Source organism: Ambystoma mexicanum, chromosome 5q, assembly GCF_040938575.1.
Source record: "Ambystoma mexicanum isolate Mex_15411 chromosome 5q, UKY_AmexF1_1, whole genome shotgun sequence".
In the NCBI taxonomy this organism is placed as follows: domain Eukaryota; kingdom Metazoa; phylum Chordata; class Amphibia; order Caudata; family Ambystomatidae; genus Ambystoma; species Ambystoma mexicanum.
In genome coordinates this window covers 56,738,051-56,764,007 of record NC_090933.1, presented here as the reverse complement: position 1 = coordinate 56,764,007, position 25,957 = coordinate 56,738,051, and the positions used below count along the sequence as shown (strand labels likewise).

Sequence of the window (25,957 nt, the reverse complement as noted above, 5' to 3'; positions counted from 1 at the left end):
ATTAACACCTTAAAAGGGAAAACCAAAGAAGGAGGTCCCCCAATTTATATGGCCTTCGTTGACCTGGTCCAGGCCTTCGAGCAGGTCAACAGGGAGCTTCTCTGGAAAAAGCTTTTAAAAAATGAATGTCGAGATAACATCTTGCAACAAATTCAAGCCCTTCACGGGGAAAAATCAATATCTGTTAGACTGGTTACGCAGGGAACCATCTCGAAACCCATTTGAACATCTCGAGGTGTCAAGCAGGGTTGCCCTTTGGCGCCTACCTTGTTTAGCGCCTATCAATGGGATTTCAAAGATTCAGAGTTGCAGGCAAGATCTTTCCTGCCGAAACTGGGTGGGATTAAGATTTCCCGTCTTCTATACGCAGACGATCTAATCATTTTAGATCAAACACCAATTGGCCTCCAGAGGCAGCTTGACAACTTGAGTGCGTATATAAGAAGTAACAATCTGGAAATCAACACGTCTAAAACACAGATAATGCATTCCAAAAAGCAGTAAAATTAAATGCCAACTTTACTTGGCTTTTGGAGGGAGAAAAAATCCAGACGGTGGAAGAATTTAAGTGTCTGGGTGTCACTTTAAGGGACAACCCCACGGATAAGAAAATGCAACAAAAACTGTGCGACAAGACGAAACGATTGACAGCCCAGGCAAAGAAAATCAAAAGAAAATGTTTCAAATTCTCATTGCAACCGATTATTCAGTTCTACCGAATGAAAGCTGTTCCCTCTATTCTTTACGGAGCAGAGGCTTTTTTAAACCTTCCGGACGCCCTATGGCAGAAACTTAATAAGGCTCTTCTGGAGGAGCCTGTTGAATTTACCACCATCAACTCCAATGGCCCTGATCAGAAGGGAACTTTGTATTTCATCATTAAGTGCCATTCAAGACAGAAACCGACTAATGCTCTTCAGAAAGGTGATTATCCCTAAACGTCCAAAAATCTTCAATATCATCCATGATGAACTGTATGATTTGAATTCAAGTCTCTTGAAACCATGGGCACAGAAAGTTACTGATACCCTTACTGATATAGGATCAATGGAACATGACCTTATAAATAATCCAATAAAAGTGATTACAAAATTAGAAACATGGGATTGGATAAGAACCCCCAAGACTCAGCTTCAGCGTATAAATCAGTAACGCACCTTCTTCTAGTAAGCAGAAAAGTGAACGACACAAGACCATATTTGAGGAAATTTCCAAACCGTCAGTCCTGACAAACTTTCATGCGAGCCCGTTTGAATATCATCACAACAAATGAATTTAGATCAATCAGAGGGATTTCGATCTCCAACTCATATTGCTTCTGTGAAATGACGTATCGAAAGGAAACCATCAGTCATCTCCTTTTAAATTGGAAAGGTCTTGAGAAAGAGAGAACGACGCATATGATACATCTGTTTAAGGATCTATCTTACTAGAACGAGGAGACCTGGTGGAACCTTTTAATGGAGGGAGATAGAATGCCTGAGACCATCGCAGTGACTCAATTTCTGCAGAACATTGACCTTACGAAACCCTAGAAACAGCCCATTCTCACTTTCTTCTTCTCTCCGTTTTAGGAACTTTTCAAATGAAGGATGTAAGAATTTTTTGTACAAAAACGTGCAAACATTTTCAATGAAAAAAAATATATAGCGCTATGAGCCCTCAGGCATCTGAGCACTGCTTATTATTACCCACGGTTTGTGGTGCTCATTTATCGGCCTCTGGAGGATGAAAGGCTGAGCTTAGCCCTGCCGGGATTCAAACCTGCATCAGTAGGTTCTACACAGATGTCAAAGCAAGTGCTCTACTCGCTGTGCTATCAGACAAGCTGTACAGGTGCATGGGAATGTGACTATTTTCTGCACATTTCAAAGTGCACACCATGTGTGGTTTCGCGAAGTGCACTGAAATGCACAGACATGCCCACTTATGTACACAATTGTGCAAACTGGGTGAAAAGGGGTACGTGCATGTGTGCAACTAAGATGCAGACATTCAAATGCACTATGTGGAGTGGGATGAAGGGTGCATCTCATCCATTGAGACAAGCACGTTTTGAGACTGAGGAGACAGCGTTTAGGGGTGTATGATGCTTTGAAGTGAACTTTCCTTTGGTGTCTGATCACAGTTTGTGAAATCATCGAATCCCATTCAATGATTCCCCCATAAAGGAAGAAGCAGGGATGAGGAAAGACTGTAGCGTGGGTAGGGCCGCTCTCTAAAGAAAGTGGACAGCTACCAAGTTGCAGGTAACGAAGCGGACTGGCCCATTACTAGACGTTCCTCTCTTGAAACATGTAATAACTGCTGGAGTAACTTCAGATGGCACGCAAAAAGGGATTCCAATGCAAGGATGTGCCCCCAATTGCCATCTCCCTTTGGACAGGCGTGTCTGTGTGCACTGCCTGGCAGGGAAAGCCGTGACTGATTCCCAGCCTAAGCACATAGCACAGAAAGTCATTATACAATGGGATTATACTTGGCAGAAATCTAATTACACAGTCCAAGATCAAACACGGCTCCCTCTTCAGCGACATCACAGCCAGCAGAAAATTACAGCACGGGGAGGATGTTTCCACAATGATTTTGTCTGCTTGCTGAACAGAAGCCTTGCTTGACGCTGCTTGAACAATGGTCCTTTAGCTTCCATGCATTGAAGGGACAGCTAAATGTTGCAATGCCATGAAATAACACCTCATTAGACGATGGATGGACCAGTCAATGCTAGGGTGACCAGATTTAAAAAGTGAAAAAACAAGACAAGATAACTAACATAAAAGTAGGACTTACTCTTGAAAGTGGCTCTGAAGGCACTACACTTCAGTAGGGTTTGGAGGAGAAGTGGGTTTAAGTGTTACTGCTCAAAGAAACACCTATAATAATTAATTTATCACAAACAAACACTACTTTAAGTTGTTAAACGCAGCATTTCTTCTGTGCGAGATTGTGCATTCCTGCCTGACAGGTATGAAGACCTACTACCAAAAACTGGGACTGCTGCAGTTTCCAATGGGAGCGTAATCTTGTGAAAGGGGGGCAGAGCACCAAATACTGGGACTGTCCCGGCAAAACCGGGACGTCTGGTCTCCTTGGTCAATGCACACCTGTGTATATGTGATCACACGCACTAAAGGTGTGTGTCGGGCTGTCCTTGGGAAGGCTGCGGGTCATTGTGGTTGTGCAGGGGTTGCACACATCAGATTTTTCTCGGGCAAGTTTTGATATAATTGACAGGTTCGGCTGCGGGTTTAATCAATTACAGCAGAACACGATTAGTGTGGGCTGTGCACCGTCAGAATTTGTCACTTTGAGTTTGGTTGTGTGACGGCCGAAGGGCCATTGACCTTGAAGCCGGGCGTTTCGATATTGGACGTTTTATTTATCTCTAACCTGAAGAAGGCCTTTGGGGACCCGCAGGGATTAGTGCACAGCTGACTTGAATTAATCAATATGCGCTCTCCAGGCTTCAGAAGAAGATGTGAGCGGCTTGAAACCACCTACCCAGAGCTTGCTGCTCACTGTTGGTAGGCGCCTGCTTGTAAAAATGAGTTGCCAGTGCCACCTCTATGCCTGGAGGCCGGGAGAAGAGTGGAAAACCTGGCAGAAACGCTTCTTCCGCCAGGTTCCCTAAATATAGGCCATCGTGTATTCATCCAGGAGGGTAAAATGGAGGTCTGCGCGTGAGCACATATGTAGAAGAACCAGAAACTCGTTACAGAAAGCATGTGGTTAGGGCACAATTAATGACAATAATAGGTATGTGTATTTGAGGAAATGGTTGTATGAATGATTAGCGGCCTACCAAGAAACTGCTGAGAAACTGAAAATGGTTGAGGAACATAAAAAATATACACGATTTTTCACGCAAGGTCAAACACTATTTGAGACCAAAGGTGACATGCTCACATTTTGCAGGTAATGTAACAACATTCTGTCAGTACATAAAGGCATCGACTGGGCCTGGGAGGCGTCTAAGCCAGCCACACTCAAAATCAAAACTGAAAAGTTATGAGAAAAAAAAAGACCTATCTTGAACCCCCCCCACCAAAAAAAAACATCAAACATTTCTTAGATTTTTCATTTACTTATATGTTCTAAATTTTTACCCGGAAGCACTATGTTCTCAAAGGTGAGCATTTGCTTCAGAAAAATGAAGTACAACATGTTCTGATTCTGATCTCAAATAGGTTCAATCAGTTAAAAGTTATTCAAAACTGTTGCCATCTTGCCCCATTACTTATCACGTGCTTGAGGGTGCTGAGGTCCACAAGACTTTACAAGCTCAAATGACAGAGTATGTACTCTTGTTGCTATATGATAGGTTATTCATAACACGCTTATTATTCAGATTTTTCTAAGCACGGACCCAGGGATCGAACCTGTGTTGCTCCATGTCATTTTGTTTCCAAGGCGAGCACGTTGCCCATGAGCTGTCCTCCCGAGTCTGAAGACAGCTTAGGGGAAACGTGCTCGCCTTCGGAGCAACACAGGTTCCATCCACGCGTCCGCACTTAGAAACCTCTGGGTATCAAGCGTGTTGTAAATAACCAATTAAATTAAATAATTTAAAAGCATATTGAAATTGTGTTCTGTCAATGGATTTTTCTTGTATTCTTGTTACTCAGTGTTACAATAGTACAGAATATATGTGGGCTTCGATTTGCATTTATTTTTGCATTTATTTGGGCAGGGAGGGTTGGTGCGTTGAGAAATGCTATGCCAAGTATCAGTAAGGTTCAGAAGCCGCCCTATTGCTCTATGCATGTTATGGCAGGTGTGTGGGTAGTGGGTAGTCGGTATTACTCATTTTTGCCGAATGAAAGTCTCACTGGATTTTGCTGCGTTTATTACCACTTTTTTGGCCTGTAAAATTATAGATGGAAATTTTGGGTAAGGTATATAGAAGGGCGGTTGCCTTTTTAGGTAACAAAATTGAAAAAGTGGCAAAAAAGTAATTTGGTGAAATGTCATTCACCAAAAAGAAATCAGCAAACCTCCGTACATCTGGTAGGTCAGGTGTTGAGCGGTTACGGTGTGCAAATATGTAAATTGAACAAAACATAACAAAAGTGTCATAAAATAATATAGAGTTAGGCAATATGCCAGTGGTGCATTATGATAAACCAGTGTGAAAAAGCAACAACAAAGAGGTGATGGCTGGAAGGTTTAGACTGAATCTTAACCACTGGCATTGCTCGGGGTAACCCTCCAGACCATCGTTCTTCGCCTGCCAAGCCATTACAGAAGGGGAAAGACCATATGCAAATCAGGCTTGGCCCTACCCCAAAAGGGGCAGTCCAGCCCGAACTGCTAGGTCACATCCCTTCTGCACGAGACCACAAGCATCCCCAAACATGTTTCGCCCTTGTTGGGGCTCATCAGTGAGGAGTAGCTTGGGTCTCTAGGCCCAGCAGGCACGGGACCAACGTCTGGGCATACCCATCCCACTCGGGGTGACAAAGCAACAACAAGGAGGTGATGGCTGGAAGGTTTAGACTGAATCTTAACCACTGGCATTGCTCGGGGTAACCCTCCAGACCATCGTTCTTCGCCTGCCAAGCCATTACAGAAGGGGAAAGACCATATGCAAATCAGGCTTGGCCCTACCCCAAAAGGGGCAGTCCAGCCCGAACTGCTAGGTCACATCCCTTCTGCACGAGACCACAAGCATCCCCAAACATGTTTCGCCCTTGTTGGGGCTCATCAGTGAGGAGTAGCTTGGGTCTCTAGGCCCAGCAGGCACGGGACCCACGTCTGGGCATACCCGTCCCACTCGGGGTGACAAAGCAACAACAAAGAGGTGATGGCTGGAAGGTTTAGACTGAATCTTAACCACTGGCATTGCTCTGGGTAACCCTCCAGACCATCGTTCTTCGCCTGCCAAGCCATTACAGAAGCGGAAAGACCATATGCAAATCAGGCTTGGCCCTACCACAAAAGGGGCAGTCCAGCCCGAACTGCTAGGTCACATCCCTTCTGCACGAGACCACAAGCATCCCCAAACATGTTTCGCCCTTGTTGGGGCTCATCAGTGAGGAGTAGCTTGGGTCTCTAGGCCCAGCAGGCACCGGACCCACGTCTGGGTATACCCGTCCCACTCGGGGTGACAAAGCAACAACCAAGAGGTGATGGCTGGAAGGTTTAGACTGAATCTTAACCACTGGCATTGCTCAGGGTAACCCTCCAGACCATCGTTCTTCGCCTGCCAAGCCATTACAGAAGGGGAAAGACCATATGCAAATCAGGCTTGGCCCTACCCCAAAACAGGCAGTCCAGCCCAAACTGCTAGGTCACATCCCTTCTGCACGAGACCACAAGCATCCCCAAACATGTTTCGCCCTTGTTGGGGCTCATCAGTGAGGAGTAGCTTGGGTCTCTAGGCCCAGCAGGCACGGGACCCACGTCTGGGCATACCCGTCCCACTCGGGGTGACAAAGCAACAAAAAAGAGGTGATGGCTGGAAGGTTTAGACTGAATCTTAACCACTGGCATTGCTCGGGGTAACCCTCCAGACCATCGTTCTTCGCTTGCCAAGCCATTACAGAAGGGGAAAGACTACATGCAAATCAGGCTTGGCCTTAACCCAAAAGGGGCAGTCCAGCCTGAACTGCTAGGTCACATCCCTTCTGCACGAGACCACAAGCATCCGCAAATATGTTTCGCCCTTGTTGGGGCTCATCAGTGAGGAGTAGCTTGGGTCTCTAGGCCCAGCAGGCACCGGACCCACATCTGGGCATACCCATCCCACTCGGGGTGACAAAGCAACAACAAAGAGGTGATGGCTGGAAGGTTTAGACTGAATCTTAACCACTGGCATTGCTCGGGGGAACCCTCCAGACCATCGTTCTTCGCCTGCCAAGCCATTACAGAAGGGGAAAGACCATATGCAAATCAGACATATGACCCAAGCTACTCCTCACTGATGACGCCCAACAAGGCTGAATTATGTCTGGGGATGCTTGTGGTCTCGTGCAGAAGGGATGTGACCTAGCAGTTCGGGCTCGACTACCCCTTTGGGGTAAGGACCAAGCCTGATTTGCATATGGTCTTTCCCCTTTTGTAATGCCTTGGCAGGCGAAGAACGATGGTCTGGAGGGTCGCCCAGAGCGATGCCAGAGGTTAAGATTCATTCTAAACCTTCCAGCCATCACCTCTTTTGTTTTGCTATTGTCACCCCGAGTGGGACGGGTATGCCCAGACGTGGGTCCCGTGCCTGCTGGGCCTAGAGACCCAAGCTACTCCTCACTGATGATGCCCAACAAGGCTGAAACATGTCTGGGGAAGCTTGTGGTCTCGTGCAGAAGGGATGTGACCCAGCAGTTCGGGCTGGACTACCCCTTTGGGGTTAGGACCAAGCCTGATTCGCATATGGTCTTTCCCCTTTTGTAATGGCTTGGCAGGCGAAGAACGATGGTCTGGAGGGTTGCCCAGAGCGATGCCAGAGGTTAAGATTCATTCTAAACCTTCCAGCCATCACCTCTTTTGTTTTGCTATTGTCACCCCGAGTGGGACGGGTATGCCCAGACGTGGGTCCCGTGCCTGCTGGGCCAGAGACCCAAGCTACTCCTCACTGATGACGCCCAACAAGGCTGAAACATGTCTGGGGATGCTTGTGGTCTCGTGCAGAAGGGATGTGACCTAGCAGTTCGGGCTGGACTACCCCTTTGGGGTTAGGACCAAGCCTGATTTGCATATGGTCTTTCCCCTTTTGTAATGGCTTGGCAGGCGAAGAACGATGGTCTGGAGGGTTGCCCAGAGCGATGCCAGAGGTTAAGATTCATTCTAAACCTTCCAGCCATCACCTCTTTTGTTTTGCTAAACCAGTGTGAAAGCCTGTGTAAATGGACCACAGTGCGTGAGGAGCGGACAAACGTACAGCTGGCCTAATAGATTAAGGCAACAGCTTATTTCTAAAGGCAACAGCTCCCGCTAGCGGTGACAACAGGTGAAGCGGGCAGTCTCTACTGCGCATGGCTGCATCAGACGAATATACATCTGGCCTTTTATTATACTGTATAATGTAAATTTTAGATACGCTGTGGGGGCTGGCTGAAGAGTTTGGAGGATGGTTGGAAAGCGAGAAGGGAAGGCAGCTGGAGCTTCTGCATGGACCAGGATGCTTTAATGCTGAAAAGGAGAGCACTCTAGTGGTGAGGGGCTAGTAAGTCAAAGGAGTGGGAGTGGAAGGAAGTACATGTGGACGCTGAACACAGAAGCAGATATGCTTAGCGAGCTTAGTCTGAGCAAGACACTAGAGATACATACCTACAGCCAGGTAGTGGGGTCTAGGCCATGGATGGATCTGAAAACGAGCAGCAGAAATTTGAAGACGTACCTTTTCTGCATAAACAGCCACCTGGTGTGGTGAAGAGATGATGAGGTGGGAGAGGTTCTATGCCAGTTGGAGAGGGTGGGTTAAGGCAAAGATGGGTATTGTGTTGGGTAATGAAAGAATAGCGAGGACGTTATATGAGCAATCTAAAGCAGTAGTTAACTCTTCTGAGAGCCAGAGTGGACATATGAGGTTTGGCAGAATGCCGGGTCATGTGTTGTCACAGGTCAGGTGTCACTCATTTCCTGGGTAAAAATACTGAATGGGAAGAGGTGAAGAAGAGCTCTGTTGGGTCATGGTGGGCTAAACGTTTTCACTAAAAGCAGTACAATCGTATGGTCAAGTACTAGGCCCATAATATACCCTTGTCTGGCAAACACTCACACTATATTTTGTAATCATGTAGCCAGATATTCCTACCATATACTACACATTGGCTTCACATATATTCCACTGGCATAATATGCCATAGTAATTTGACATGCGCTGAATAAGGTGCTCAGTATAAACCAATTGTTATTATCATTTGCCCACGTCCAAGCATCACCTCCTAGGTGTTTCCCTGGCATAGCCAAGTAATCTCATCATATGTCTTTCTGACTCAATATAGCCTGATACCCATTTCTTATGGCAGTGTTTGCCTTCATAATACAAGGCATTCACACCGTATGCTCAGGTAGAATCTGTATATGGCGTTTTTGATCACATGCTGTCACATGATATGCCTCTGCACTCCTGCCCAAAACATGTGCATGCATCTAGTGCCCTAAGACAATTGTGAGGCCTGTCTGCTTAAGACACCCTTTTATGCGTCTTGCCCCCAAAAACATCATGAGGCCTGATTGAACTTTATACACAGTTTGCTTCTGTAAAACGGATTTCCCTGTTGCTTGTGCCTAATGGAAATCCCTGCTTATGTCTCAAAACTAGATGCTAGTGCTTCTACCCTTTCATGCTGGTTGAGCGTACAGAAATCCACGAGGCTTGTCTCAACAACGTATGCCACATTGCCCCTGTAGACCACAGTTTCCTGCTGCTTGTTGGCCCAATTCTGCCCAGTTTCTCTCTCACTGCCCTCCTTCTTCCTGCAAGTGCCCCTCAGGGCCCAGTTCTCCCCCAATGTGCCCACCATTGTTCCAAGTGATGTCCCTATTGGCCCATCTGTACTATGCTCTTCTGAAGTTTGTCCCTATTTAGGTGTGGACGCAACGTGCCCCTTTTTTGCTTAGTTGCACACCAGTTTGTCAATTTCTCCAACGATTTTTCCCTTGGTGCCAGTTCTCCCCCAATTTGCCCCTCAGCACATACCCAGTTCTGACCCCCTTTGCACCACATTGCCCAGATCATCCCCATTTCCTCCTCAGTGCAGAGTCCGGAGTTGCCGTGCCTGTTTGACCACCAATGAAGACTTCTGCCACGATTTACATATCAGTGCCAAGTGCTGCCCTAATGTGTCCGTTATTGCTCTGTTAAGCTCTCAGTTGACTATCTATGTCCTGTTTGCACCAGTGCCACTCTCACACGTGTGCAAACACACACACACACACAAACACACATTGGCCCGCATTAGAAGTTTTCAGTTTTCCGGTATCCTGCCAGTAATTCCAGCGGGATACCGGCAAATGGACCTTTGGTTACCAGCACCTGATATGCCAGAATTACCAGCATATTACAGGTGTCCGCATCGGTACGTACATCCCCATTCCATGGACTCCATGGCGTATTGCCAGTATTACCGGCACTGGTAATACCGGCTATTTGTTGCCAGTGGTGGCCTGAGTTACCTCCAGCACTCGGCTGGAGGGAAATCAGGCCACCGCACCTGCAAACATTTAGTTTGGCTGTGTGGGAAACGTGACAGTAAAGGAATTACCCCCACTTTTTACCCGCATCACCAAACTTGTAATCAGGCCCATTGTCTTTAAACAAAAGCACTTCCCTTTCCTACAAATGTCTGCATTCTGCTCCTGCAGGCTCCTGGGGTTCCACTCCATGCCAGTGCTGAGCGAGCAGAAGCAGCGTGATGAGAAGCCCCTCTCCCTGAGTCCTTCAGAAGTCTCTGATAGCTGAGATTTGGAGCACCAGCATCCAGCCTTCTGCGCATGCGGAGGCAATCAACCTATTTCTCAAAGGAAAGATCAATCAAGGGCACAGGGCAGCACACAACATACACATGAAGAATGCATTTGTTATATGTCGCCACAGAGGTGGGGGCGGAGGTTGTATTGAGGCGAACGAATGTGAAGGATGTGAAGTTGGGAATGGATGTCAAAAGGTGGTTACACAGCACAGGCAGTGGCGCCCCCAGCCATTTTTCATAGGGGTGGCCTGATGAGGCCACATGAAATCTTGGGGTGGCACACCAAAACAAACACATAACTGAATTTCAGGAAATCTCTTATGGTTATGTAGTATATAGTCCAGTTGAAAACTATGTGTATATGAGAGAACGAATTGCACATTGATATAGTTCCATGTATTATTTAACAGTTAACTAATTAATGTATCTGATGAGCATTGACTAATACCAGTACAACATTCAAGCATGCGCACAATCCCAAAATACAGCCCACGAGACACCAAAATCTAAATATCCTTATGCTACAAGCAAAACATTCCACACACACACATAGACCAAAAAATAAACTAAATTATAACAACGCTTGCTACCACTAATAGGGAATCCACATAGTTTCTCCTCTTGTATTCATGCACAGCCCATCCAAAGTGCAAAGAAATATGATATGCCATATGTGCAACTAGTCAACGTGAATTCACTAAACATAACGCAAACATACAGATGTTACATGTTGCTACCACACCAGGAATAGACCAGCCAAATCTGAGTGGCTACTCAAGTAGATGTACTTAGTCTACAAATTAAGTGTGGAGCCACTAAAGACCCAGCTAGCAGAGAATGTTCCACATGGAGTAAAGATCGTGGAAGAGAACAGCTGAATTATCCTGTTTTGTGGAAAGGGACAGTTGTAGAAAAGGAACAAAGAATGTCGAATCTGGGAATAACACCTCCAGCCAAGTTGTTGGACAGACCGGGAGAACCCATTACAGAGTGGGAAGACTTGTTCAAGTTTCATTTACTAGAAATGGGTGGCAACACATTTTCGGATGGACCCAAACATACCACATTAATGAACTGTTCGGGCAAAGAGGCAGTAAGTAAGCCTTATTAAGAATACCTTGGATCCACTTCCAGCAGCGCAAGCTATAAAAGCAGTGGTGACCAAGAAGAACAAAGCTCCAAGTGCTCGAGGAAGTCCATTAGTGGGAACAAGCTTCAAATGTGCTTGTTTCCTGTATGAATTCATAGGTCACATGGTGTCGGACCCAGGTTGTTCAGCAATAAAAGGGGTGTGCTGGAAATATAGCAGGAGAGGACAGTTTGCTAAAGTGTCACAATCATATTATTCAGGGAGGAAGCAACCCGGACAGAAAGCTCGAATAAACATGGATGAGGCAAGAGAATATTCTATGGTGGTGGTCAGGGGAGTATCCAGCAATTGCAAGAGTGGGGGTGTGAGCCACTAAAAAAGTCCTGCTACTTTCCCCCCAAATGCAGCGCGCGCAATTCTGTACGGTCTCATTCGCACCCCCAATCCACCCATACCTGCCCCAATCTACTTTTTTGGTAACATTAGTGGCAGATGGCATTTTAACACAACAAAAACAAGAAAATTGCAGAATCATTACAGATGCAGGGAACTCATCTATTAGAGCTCTGTCCAGGCTCTCTGGGGCAAAATACATGCAAACCTCCAAATGTGCATAAGGATTGCACCAATAGAAATGACTTGACAGAAATGGTCATTTCAAGGAATATCATCAGTCTTTGATACTTGGAGGCACCATGGAAGTGCCTTTAGAATAAGGTGCCATAAGCAAGCACTTGCAACCACACCAACAGATATCCACATCATGACAGCTCTGCTGAAATGGAAAGAACTGTACTCATGTTTGTATTAAGTAAAATGCATATCGTTGTTACAGAAACACTATTTTCAATTCAACAACAAAATAAAACCTCTACCTTTGGCGATGGTGAACCGAAGACGTAAACCACTGGCCAGACCCTGCACAATTGTTCCTAAAAGCCTTTTGCGCACAACAACCTACATGCAGTCTAGTCGAGGATGGAAACTCGGAAATAAACACAGCCTGGCTGGAAGCATGAGCCAATGCAGAAATGCGCACATCCAGGCTCAGGATGTGTTTATTTCCGGGTGCGTATGCTGCCATTTTACTAAGGCCTGCGGTCTGCTTGTCTGCGTTTCTGCAAGATGAGTGCCCGTTCAAGTGTTCTCACCTTTCAGCTTTGTTTAGTGTCACAGTGGCCTCTCATGTTCTGAGGATCTAGGTATGCACAGTGTGCTTATTCAGATACTTATTGGGAAGCATTGCAGGATAGTGGCTGTCATGGGTAGGCATTGCATGCACAGTCATGTCTGCAGTGAAAGCAAGGCTTGTTTCCTGCAGCCATCTGTGGGTGGAAGGGCAGATTCCCAATTTTGAGATATACTGTACAGATGTTCCAATTTTTAAATGGAATTGAATTGAATTGCTGTATCCCTCTTATACATCTTAACCTGTGTTTGGGTCAGTTATTGCTTATAAATAAATCAACAAACATACATTCATTTTTCCTAGTACGTGCAGTGCAGACGCAGCGTGGTAATAAACATGTTTTTATAGTGCTCTCAGCATCACTCTTTGGTTCCAGTTCTGAACTGTTTTCACTTGGGTTCCCTACCCAAACCAGTTAAAGAATTAAATATCCATTATCCTTCATGATGGACAGGTACTGCATATCTATATTGTTTGGGGGATAGGAAAAACTCTATATTAAAATGTACTTTTTAGTTTTCATGTAATGCTTGATACAGGGTTTAAGTTATTTTGAATGCTCCCAATTGTGCCAATTTAGGGGATTTAGGACAAGCGATATAAGGTGATTTGCCAAGAATCACACAAATTGCTTCAGTGGAGCTGGCATTAGAACTCTGGCCTCCCTGTTCATGCATCAATTTAGCAGCCCTTTGTTGAGTAAAGGTACAAATAGGAGACATCAATGCTATCATTTACATAGGCCGGGTGGATAGCTCAGGGGCAACTTGACAACATACATAGCAACACAGGTTTGAATCCTGGTCTTGCACTTAGAATACCTCTCTGGTGTAAAGCGCGTTGTAAAAGAATAATTCTAAAGATACCCTGGTAACACATGCTCCCTACCGTCACCCAGGGATCTTTTTATTTTCCCAAGGGTATCATGAATTCAGCTATGCTATACATTTTGTAGATATGTAGGTGTACAGGGGCCTTCACTACATGTTGAGTTGTAGTATTCGTGCTGAAGAATCTTTATGGTCCCGTTTGGAAGGGTAGATTGCAGTTTTCAGTGCTTGTGACTAATGGTGCCTCCACTGTTCAATGGGCTAAAGGTTTGCACAGCTGAAGCAATGACGACCTGCTCAATGCGTGTGCGTGAGTGTTTGGGGGCAGAGGTGCATGGGGGTCTTCACTTTTAATATTTCCTGCTATAGTCATTTCATAATCTTTCCTGCTATGTTTTAAAAAGATAGTTTAAAACCTGAGAGGGAAATAGTCCACGTGGCCGTGGTGCTTGCGCCATGCAAGGGCCTGTGTCTGGATGGGATGACAAAATGGCCTTTCGCCCAGAGCAACAACAAAAACGTTCACTGCCACAGCTCCAGTGCTTATTCTCGTGTGAACTCAGTACTAACAATAATGTGTAGCGTGGAGTGAAGGGTTTCATGTTCATACATCTCTATGTAGTGGGCTGAGAGAAAGAGAGTGTTCTGGAAGGACATCATACATTCAAATCTCAGCAAGTTTTTTGCTTGTTTGTTCAGAATATAGAGGGACCCAACTCGAAAGGAAAATGTAACTAATTTAAGCCGTTACTTGGATGGAGTGGGGGCAGTCACTTTCCCTGCTTGTGCTTTCTCTCCCCCCCCGCCCTCTGTAGTCGCTGAATCCCCAGTCCACTTGCTCTTGCTTCCTCCCTCTCATCATCTTTTGTGTCCTCTCTCCAACATGATGCCTTTCTACTTCTCCACCTCAGGCCCTCACTCGGGGTTCACTGACTGAGCATGTGAGATCAGTCAGTAATGGGGGGGCCACCATCATACGTGCCACTCTAACCCTGTGGCAAAAAAGCAAAAAAAAAAGACATTTCTTTTTGCACCGAACTGTGCATGTTATTTGTCCATGCACAGTTCAGTGCGGAAAACAAAGTATTATTTTGTTTGCTTTTTTGCAGGGTGGCCAATGGGGGGGCCAGCATTTTTATAAGGGTGGCCATGGCCCCCCTTGGCCACCACCTGGGGGCGCCCCTGAGCACAGGGTTTGGCAGGAAGCTTAGTACTGGGGAGAGCCACCCCGGAATGCTCACTATCAGGGATGTAATGTATGGGTCCCCAGGGGTCTCCCTTGCTACCCCTGTGGTCTCCCTTTCTACCCCTAAAAAGAAAAAGAAAAAACGTTTCTTTCTTTGAAAAAATAATTAAATGGAGGCTCCTGGGCTGTGGCCAGCAGCATTTGGCTCTTTGTTTCTGGAGTGGCTGATTTTCTGATAGGTATAGCTGTTAAGATAGCTCTGTGGGTTGAACGCTCACTGATGCAATGTGTGCATGATCTGCAGGTTGCAGGTTTGACTCCCAGCAAGGTCAGGTCAGCCTTTCACCCTGCTGAGGTTCAGAAATGAGTACAAACACAGGTTGGTTAATATTTTATGTATATTTGTTCTATATGAAGCGCGTAAGTGCTATATAATAAAATATCATTATCGTTTGGCCCTGGACGTCTGCTTGCATTCACAGAAATTTGGTAATATGGGCTTGACATTAACGATACATAGGTGATCCATTCTTGTATAAATGTATATCACTTTATAGTGATATCATAACCATATTTTTTGTAGTGTACTTAGAAACAATGCTATGTGATGCCACTTCCTGTTTTGTCAAGCGGTCAAAGGTTGTGTTCCATCGATTCCTGTGATGTCACTTTGGGGTGGGTCAAATGACATTACTTCCTGTGATGTCATTAGAGGTCAAGGGTCGTGTGATGTCACCTCCGCTTCCCCAGGGATTCTGGCGAAATGATGTCCCTGCTCATTATAGGCTGAGGGGATTTCATGGTGTGCGGTGTTCAGCAGGATGTGCCGCCTATGGGAGCTTCTCATTGTTAAATACTGTTGTTAAACATAACATAGAAGTCTAGAAGTGGCTGGAGTGCATTTTACTTTCTCGTTGATTGTGAAATGTTTAAAGTTTTATTATCTGATCCCTGCATCATGTTTTTCCACATTTTTTTGTTTTTGTTTTTGTTTATTAGTTGCATTTAGTTTGTTTACAAACTTTTACAACGTATTTAAAAGAAATGTTTTGGTATATATAAAAACAAAGTCGACATCTAGACATTTACTATTTACATTAAATATAAAATTAAGATACAATTCATTAAAGTATAAAACACAAATGAAATAAATGTTTGTCAAACTTCACATTTGTCATTCAAGGTAGAAACTTGATTTACTTGAAAAGTACTAAAAAACATTCACGATAAGAACATGATTTTTCGAGAAAAGATCGCCAAGTGCAACATTAAGGATGGGACTCAATGAATTGACTCAGTGCATACTCAAGGGAGACCGCATGTGAACGATGAGTTACATGATGTGGCACTGTTAATGTCGTTTCAGTAAACCCTCGGTTTATATACTTAGAGCCTGAAAGGGCACGTCGGAGATCATCAGGTACTGTGTCTTGCAATGCATTAAACTTGTGCATAAGCTCATTATTAATGATCGTCAACAATCCAGTCAGAGAAAACATTAGGGTTGTGCTCAAGCCCCACATACACCTAACCCATAACCATTCCCATGGTGGTTCGGTTAGGCCTATGTTATTTTTATCAAGTGCTAATGTATGTATGTGTTAACATTATCACAATTAATAACCAGGTGTTTCAACGTCTTAGTTTGGGAATCATTCTTGCAAAACCGACAGGCTCCTAGTGTCCCTTCAGAGTGATCAGAACGCCATTGTTTTATTCGCTCATTTGTCCGATATTGGTTTAATGTAAATCAGAGATATGAGTCTCATGCTATGTCGCAAGGGAAACGAGTTAATTACCCTTGTCATGGCATTCTTTTTGTTGTAAATCGTGCCAGTTCTTTATACTGGCTGTATTTCCCAAAACTTTCTACTGTCCAGTCAAATTCAAACAACTTTAGTTTTGCATGTCCTGGTTGTAGGCACAGGCCGTCAGCACCTGTATCTGTATCTTTAGTTTCACATGTCCTGGTTGTGGGCACAGGCCGTCAGCACCTGTATCTGTATCTTTAGTTTCACATGTCCTGGTTGTGGGCACAGGCCGTCAGCACCTGTATCTGTATCTTTAGTTTCACATGTCCTGGTTGTGGGCACAGGCCGTCAGCACCTGTATCTGTATCTTTAGTTTCACATGTCCTGGTTGTGGGCACAGGCCGTCAGCACCTGTATCTGTATCTTTAGTTTCACATGTCCTGGTTGTGGGCACAGGCCGTCAGCACCTGTATCTGTATCTTTAGTTTCACATGTCCTGGTTGTAGGCACAGGCCGTCAGCACCTGTATCTGTATCTTTAGTTTCACATGTCCTGGTTGTGGGCACAGGCCGTCAGCACCTGTATCGGTATCTTTAGTTTCACATGTCCTGGTTGTGGGCACAGGCCGTCAGCACCTGTATCTGTATCTTTAGTTTCACATGTCCTGGTTGTGGGCACAGGCCGTCAGCACCTGTATCTGTATCTTTAGTTTCACATGTCCTGGTTGTGGGCACAGGCCGTCAGCACCTGTATCTGTATCTTTAGTTTCACATGTCCTGGTTGTGGGCACAGGCCGTCAGCACCTGTAGCTGTATCTTTAGTTTCACATGTCCTGGTTGTGGGCACAGGCCGTCAGCACCTGTATCTGTATCTTTAGTTTCACATGTCCTGGTTGTGGGCACAGGCCGTCAGCACCTGTATCTGTATCTTTAATTTCAAATGTCCCGGTTATAGGCACAGGCCGTCAGCACTTGTATCTGTATCTTTAAGTAGTTTGTTCATGTTAGCATAATGTGTCGCTGTGGATTGAACATTGCCGTCAGTGCTGATTGTAGTTATATTTTCATATATGGAGTGCCGAGGAGGTAAAGCAAAGTTGTTAAGTAGCCTCCATTTGTATCTTGCTGATAATGATATCAATCCTAGTTCGTGGAGCATCATCAGGTTCGGAAGAGAGTTGAAAAGCCTAAGAGTTTGTTTCCAAATTTTGCCTTGTAGTGAATTGAGTATACAATCAATATTTACTAGACACAAATCTGGTCCATACAAAAGGACCGCCTCTACTTTTAAAGTATAAAACTCAAAAAGCAGAATCATGGAGAATTTGCTTAGTTTACTATAAATAACTCTCATTTGAGATATTAACGGTTTCGATTTATCAGGGAGGGACTTTTTCCACATCGTAGTAGATACTGTATTCCGTAGATCATACTCCAAATATTTCACAGAGTGCACACGCTCAATGGGGAATCCATCTATGGTCCATTTGTACGAGCAGATTTTCCTCTTTAGGTTGTTAAAAAAAAGAATTTGGGATTTCGTTACGTTACAGGAGAAATTATTGTCTACAGCATACTGTGCAAAAATCTCCAATTTTTTCTGTAAGCCGAATGGAGTTCTATCGAACAAGAAAATGTCGTCAGCGATTGCTAACCAATGAATGTGTAAACTACTGAGTCTAACCGGGTACGTCTCATGCTGCAACCACAAATTATCGATGTCATATAGATATAGATTAAACAGTAGGGAGGCTAAATTACAGCCTTGTTTAATTCCGACCGAGGTAGAAATTGGCAGCGTTAAATCCCCTTGTTTATGCACTCTAACCATGTAGGTTGTGTTCTTGTGGAGTTTGGAAAGCAGAGTGCCAGATACACACAAATTCCTGCTTGTAGCATCTTTTTCCACAGTAGGTTGCGGATTACGCAGTCGAATGCCGTGGTTAGATCAAGAGATGCCATATAGATCGGGCCTGTATCACGTATCTTGCTCTTGGCAAGGATATGTGCCAAAACTGTAGCATTCAAAGCTGTCCCCATCTCTCTCCTAAACCCAACTTGAAATCGGCACAGCATGTTGAATTTCTTTGTGTGGACTTCAAGGTAATTCAAGATCAGAATGGAGAATTCTTTTGCAGAACCATCAAGTAGGGCAATGGCTCTGCTGCACTCCCCTTTTCTAAAAAGTGGCACAATTATTGAAGTAAGCCATGATTCAGGTATTCTATTTGTGATGTAAATGTTATCACATTTTAAATTTAGAATAGGAGCCCAGAATCCTCGTGCCTGCTTTTAGTTGTTAAAGCTGATAAATTGAAACCGTTAATATCGCAAATGAGAGTTATTTATAGTAAACTGTGCAAATTCTCCATTTAATCAGGAAAAACCTCCTTCAACCCTGTTGACATAGTCAGTTTCACCCCCACGTGAACGTGTGAGTCATAGAAAGTGTGGCTCTCTTTGGTTCTTGTGACTTTCACTAACATTTCTGTAGAGTCATCCAAGAGGGTCCAATGTCACCCTGAGAACAGAACTTGGGGCACTAAAAACGAGGACACTCTTCTGTCCCCAACCCGCCCCCCACGAGGCCCCATACTATGGCCCATTTCCCTACAAGGCCTGGCAATCCGTGCAGAGCAGCGCTGCATGTAAAACATAGTTCTGTTTCCAGCCCTCTTGCGCTGGAATTCGCCTTGGAGGGTTGGGGGCATGAAGGCAATGGGGCACTCTCGGTTATGTGTTAATTGAACACTGGGGTACTGGAGTGTGTGTGTAGCAATTGGTTCACCCCCAAAAAGGTGCACTGTAATAATCGCGGGTCACTTTTGGGACGATCATCGAGCCTTGCCTCAGATCTTCAATGACATTTGAGCTGTGTAGGGCCTGTCTGTCACACAAGACAGCCTGCAGGATAATGTAGATGCTGCAGGGCAGGATTGACATTGGTGAACGTTGCCCCACATCAGGACCACCCTGCCCTCTAGTAACAACCCTTTCTGGTTTCCTGGTTCTCGTCCATTGCAAATACTGGGCCTGTCATTGCCTACTAATAACTCAATGGCGGCTTAATACTAAGGTTGCCATCAGGTTACACAGGGCCGCCCGGGGAAAAGTGAGAACATATGGGGGAAATGGGATGGGGAGGGCTAGGGGGTATAAACTGGACTCCCATCAGCCTCATACAACTGATGGTTGCCTTGTGGGTTTCCTGAATGTAACTCTTTTAGTGTTCACATGCAATTTGCGAATCACCCAATCGTGTTATGTTTTATTTTAATTTGCTCTGAGAAGTTACAGTTTCAAAATAATAAAATGTGACCCTAAAACACAGAATTGTTGTGTGTTGCTTTGGGCGCAGGAGAGTTTATGGGCTTCCACTAGTACTGTTTTTGCGTCTAATTTCAGTCTGTTTCCATGTCAAAGTTCACTGCTTTCTGACATCTTATTAATTCTCTTTTCAGGCGCATGCAGTGAGTTGTACCACCAGATTCCTGTGCTGGAACTCTGTACCTGCTGGCCGAGGGCTGGACCCCGATTTGTAAGTACAATGTAAAATGGCTTCTAGAGCATCCGTTTCTATTATGCATGGACTGCTGCGTCACTTCGATGAATTCCTGTTATTCCCGCTACCCCCATTAATCCTTATGGGGGACGGGGTGGAGGCGCTGCAACATCAAGAGTAACTCTGTGCGCGTGCCAGCAGTTAGATAGATGAGCAAAAGGTTCAGATGGATAGCAGGTTTTTGACACGTTTCCTAAATACTAAGTCATCTTCTATATGGCACACTTCGAGTGGCAAGTTTAGCTGCACATATAGTGCCCGAGCGGCCAAACGCTCCTGTTCAGTGAAAGCGAGACACGTGGCTCGCATACAGCAGAGCTTTGCCATATAACGCTCTGTGAGCAATAGTTAAGAGTTTTTGAGGAATCTTGGCCTTTAATGAGCCCTCTTTGGTAAATTTGCGAGAATTCCAGCGGATGCAGGTTTGTAGAAGTGGTACTCAGTGTAACGTGACTTCTGTTGAACCTTCATAGAGGGCATTGCAGCCATCTAGCCTTGAGCTTAAACTAGCTCGAACAACCTTTGCACAATGGGATTCCAACAAATCAGCTACTGTTCTTTTGAGTAGCGTGAGATGGTAAGGGCAGATTTGAATTATCCCAAGTATCTTCACAACCTTTTGGGGTTTAATCACATGTACCACCAAAATAAGCTCAAGGTAGGATTTTAGTGCGTTAGAATATGAGTAAAGTCTTGTTCTTGTCTTGGTTTAGCACCAGCCTGTTACGAGATAATCAGGATTGTATGTTTCACAAATAAACTTCCGGGGTACCAGTGGCCCAGGGATAAATTTCATTTTCTAAACCATCAATGAGCCCCACACCTCTAGTACACCAGAAGGGATCTGAACAGATCAGAATAACAAGCAAATTATAAAACTTCTTGTCCAATTTTGGTAACGTGGATGGAACGACAGGCTTATCTCCCAAATGTCGTGGATCGTTGGTTAGTTGCAACACAGTGAAAATACAATTATTACCCAAAGATAAAAAGGACTGTCCAGTCAAGGCTGTATCACAAATATCTACTTTATTTATGCTACAACAGACAGTTCTACAACCCACCCTGTAATGGAATGCAGAGGAAAGACAGTGTCAAGGTTTAAAGTTTTATTCAAAATATAGTGCAATGCCAAGTAAACAAAGTGACAAAAATAAGTGGAAGGAAGGTTGTATTTACCGATAATGCAGAGGGGAATAGGTTCACGGCATGCACTGAGCCAGAGATTCCCTGTGGCCCACCTCCCAATCACAAAGCCGAATTTGGCAACAGGTGTGCCATGCTTATAAAAGCGACCTCTGGTATGTGAGGACCTTATATAGTTCAGTTAGGCCCAAGACAACTGCACCATTCTGTGGTAACCAAGGTTGGCCCCTTCCCAAGGGTCACCTCCGCATAAGCCTCAGCTTGCAGCAATATGGAGACGAGATGAGACACCAGACTGAGGGTAAACCAAGCTTATTATATTAGATAGAAAATAAACAGCATACAGGGAGATTATCAGTAGAGCAGCAGGAAAATACAGAAGGACAAGGGGCATGCAGGTGGCTTGCGGAGCTCTCTGAAGGGGCCTCCCTTATAGCAAAGGTTATATAGCATATCATAAGCAATCACTAATACATTATAGCATTTCACAATGGAGGTGTTACTTGGCATGAAATTTGCAGAAAACTGTCAGCATCTTACTTGTGACAAAGCCGTGCGGGTATATTGTGTTGTAATATGCATAAGCAGTATTCAAAGACATCTTACTGTTCTCTACCATATATGGTGTGGATGCTGTACTTGTAGAGAGCAAGATAACAAGTGGAAGAGAAGGTCTGATTTGTTACTTTGCCATGTTACGGGGTCTTGAGGATCTGATGCCTAAATGTATGATAGAGGGCCTAATGTGGCATATGTTAGCATTGCATAGCATTGCAGAGCAGAACATAGCATAGCATAACATGGCATATCACAACAATCCTGCCACATCACTAGATACTGACAGGAGAGTAGTCGATATGGTTAATAATTACAACAGTTTAAGGTTAATTAAGGGACATCATTTAGGGGTAGCCAGAGGTCGCAACTGCGACCCCTGAGGTCTCCCTTGCGACCTCTGTGATCTCTGTTGCGACCTCTATAAAAAAAAAATAATGAAACATTTTTCTGTTTTTTGTAGTTTTTTGTAATGCAAGCTCCTGGACTGTGACATGCACCATGTGGCTCTTTACTTCTGGAATGGCTGGCTTTCCTGTTCAGGCCCCTTAAAAAAAAGAAATAAAATAAGAACAGGAGCGCCACAAGTCTAACGCTTTCAGCACTGACCCTAAATAAGAAAGACTAGCAATACCAAATAATGTGTCTTTCTGGAAGTCTATACAATAAATGCTAGACTCATTAAATATTTATTTCAGGCACAATTTAGCGGGTGAGTCACTGATTTAGTCTGTTCTTAAACGCCTCAACTCAGCCTTTCATCCTTCTGAGGTCGATAAATGAGTTCCAACACAGGTTGAGTGATATTAGGTGTATATTTTTTCTATATAAAGCGCTTAAGCATAAGTGCTATATAATAACACATCATTATCATTTGGCCTTGGATGTCTGCTTGCATTCACAGTCATTTGGTAATATGGGCCTATACACACTTATCTTAACGATACATATGGCGATCCATTCTTGTATAAAATGTACATCACATTATAGTGATTTCGTGACTATATTTTTAGTAGTGTACAATGCTATGCGATGCCACTTCCTGTTTTGTCAATGGGTGAAAGGTCATGTTCCATCGCTTCCCGCAATATCACTTCAGGGAGGGGTCAAATTACATCACTTCTTGTGATGTCATCAGAGGTCAAGGGTCATGTTGTCAAACCGGATATTAAATTATGCCTCTGACTACAAACGATTTGTATGTATATTGGCCTAAGCCAAGTTGCTTGAAAATTGTATGCGAATAACTCTATGCGGCAAGGTCTTGACCTTAGAAATTGATGTAAGCTGCCATCTTGAATCAAGCCTCCATTTTAGGTTAGAAACCGCCATTTTGGGGTTTTATACAAAGTCACCCTGTAATCTAAAAATGGCCGTCTCGTGTGTCCTTGTTCTTACCTTAACCTCTCCAACCTCTGTAGGGAAGTTAATGTCTAACCTGCCTTCAGGCTACATGTTAGGGTCATGTAGACCTTGTCCTTTGTTGACCTCGGAGCAGGGGATTACTTGAAATGCCAATATTAAACTACAAGTATACAGGAACAGTAATGCTATCCAAATATAACATGCAAAACATTGTTTGGTCTGTATTAAAACAATATATAAAGAGTGTAAATGTTAAATTGAAGAATAATGGAGTGTGTTAGTAAATGTATTGAAAGGTAAACCGCATGCGCAAGATATGTAAATTAGGAAAGCGAACCTGCCGCGACCCTAGCCCAGTGCATGATTAACCTGTAAGGGGGCTGGACATCATTTTACAAATTGTATAAAAACGCTGATGCCCAGCTAGGAAATTCCCTCACTGCTCATATTGGACCTGCTGGTGGTCTCTGTGATGTATTGACAGCCAAATAGCTATTTGTGTACTTTGTTGAATACTGTTCAGTTTTGTAATAAAGATTCTGGGAATCTTTATAAGCCCGTGTTGGTGTATTTTCCTTTACTCGGTGTAACAGCCGTAATATTGTATTTTTTATGATTCCACAATGTGATGTTACTTCCACTACCCCAGGCATTTCTGGTGAAATGACGGCTCTGGGTTAATTGGCTTTTGTACAAAGGGAGCAATGGCCTTAATATGTCTCTAGGGGCCTTCTGGGAAGGACCAGTGGGATAGGACCACAATGTACCTTGTGCTGAAGAGAAGGTCCCAACACCCTCTCACTGGGCCTTGGCACTCCTGTGTCAGGAAAGGCTCTCTGAAGCACATCAGGACACTGAGGCTGGATTTCAAAAGACATCAGTTTATTCTTTTCAGCAGACCAGGACACAGCATACAGTACACCAAATATAACTCTGCAACTCCCAACTTCCCTCACATTTCAGCTCCTTTTATACTCTTTTAAAAAGTGAGGTAATGCAATGATCAATATAAAACATCCTGATTGGCCTTAGTACTTAGAGACAACCCCTTTTACAATCCCTGGTTGTTGCCTTAGCTGCCACTCAGAACTAATCTAAACCAGGTTTTACCTAGCTCATTCTACACCAGAAGACTCTCCATGAACTTATATGAAAAAAATTAGCCACTGACATCATCATGATTAGCAAAAATCGACTATTTTGTATGCCCAAACATCCATTTTAGAGATGCCTGACTTGTCTTATCAAACATGGGCGCCCAAATTACAAAATTCCTCACCAACCTATTTTTACTCAGAACTTGGTAGCTGCTCAGTTTAAAATATGGATTGTTTGATAATTTATGATAAACATGTACTACTTGACATATTCTCTACTGTGCATGACATTCTGACCTCACAAAATAGATCACCTTTAAAGCGCTTTTCTGAAAGGGAATATATTTCTGAATGTCACAGTATAAGAGTCATTAATCAACTTGACAAGTTACCTACATTTGGTTTGAGGGTGTGGGGTCTATCTCCTACACAATCAGTTTGAGGTGGAGGGGGTTACCCCCTTTACACTACTGTAGATGTTCTTGTTGCTCAACACGGTAGAGTCAGCTCCAGGGTGCTTTGCAGGCTTCTTTTTAAGTTAAAGAGGGGAGTCAGCTGCAGGTATCAGGTGCAAGAGGATTTGGCGTGTGAAGCTGGATGAATGATCCAGGCTGGTCTAAACGGCGGCTCAGGGTCAGGAATCATTACCTCAGTGCTGATCGGTGGATCTGTACCACTGGTTGAGACCCCTCAGTTATCTTTAAGCGATTGTGGCTTGAGAACGTTCAGCGTTGCAGTCGGTTGCAGCTCAAGGAACTCGACTGGCTCGAACATTACCGGTAAGGCAGACAGCAGTAGACGCTTGTCAAGGCACTTCTCCCAGATTCTTCAATGGGCTTGTTTAGTCCTTTAAGATGGATGGCCCACAGCTGTGGAGTGTGTTGTAGGCAGCTGCCTTGTCCTTGGTTGTAGGTTCAGAAACCTTCTGGCATTTCGTACCTTGGAAGCTTGTTGCAGAGCCTAGCAGGGCACATTGTGTACTGGTTGGGTACCAGTTCTGTATGATTGTCTTCTGAGTTTTGGATATCCCTCTGTTACCTGGGAGATGTTTAGGCTTTCCTTTACTGGTGGAAGATGTAAGGCAGGCTGTACCTGCAGCCAGGGCTCAAGGTTGAGTTCTTCTTTGTTACCTTTGGTGAAGATGTCAGATGATCTGCCAAAAGATGCACTTAACCCTCTTTTAAAGTCAAGTGGGCCACAGTGATTGGTGTTGGCTAATACTAACTTAATGAATCAATCCTGGGGTCCTTACCAACAATCTCCTGTATGCACGAGGTAACTACCATAGTGCTTTGTGACAGGAAAGGCAAAGGGGTGAAAACTTGTGATACTAAGGCCCATCCATCTTCCTGTCGGTTGTTGATCTAAGAGTCTCTCTGGTTAATGGATTGCTCTGTGGTTCCTGATTAGAAAGCGGCAGGTCTCCCTTGAAGCTTTGGTGAGACCAGACTCTCTGGTTGCTGGAAACCACATTCTCTTACCTAGTTCACCTGCTGGGGTGGCCTTCTGTAAACACCAGCCCCAGACATGACTGTTCACTGTCATTGATACTGAGGGCATGAACTGACTTCAGGTTAACACAGTTACATATGAAAGGTTGTTGGTTTTCCTATCTCCTTTGTCAACCTCCGCAGCCAGGCCCCATGTGGGCCTGTTTGAAGTACACATTGTTAGTATGTTAATTGCTGACAACAGCACATGCCTAACAAAAGAGCAGGGCAGATCCAAGGAGCCTTTGTTAGTTAATCAGGCTGGCCATAGCAGGGGTTTGGTTG

The 25,957-nt window shown here is 44.4% G+C and overlaps 1 protein-coding gene across 12 annotated transcripts in view; it reads left to right on the top strand.

Annotated features, from left to right (window-relative positions):
* The window catches only part of LOC138497200 (poly(rC)-binding protein 3-like), a 3,473,032-nt gene that overhangs the window by 614,876 nt on the left and 2,832,199 nt on the right, over positions 1-25,957 (top strand). For all 12 annotated transcript variants that reach the window (XM_069620521.1, XM_069620517.1, XM_069620516.1 and 9 more), the window contains exon 3: positions 19,919-19,995. The gene's annotated coding sequence lies outside the window, so the exon portion shown is untranslated. The remainder of the gene's footprint in view (positions 1-19,918; positions 19,996-25,957) is intronic.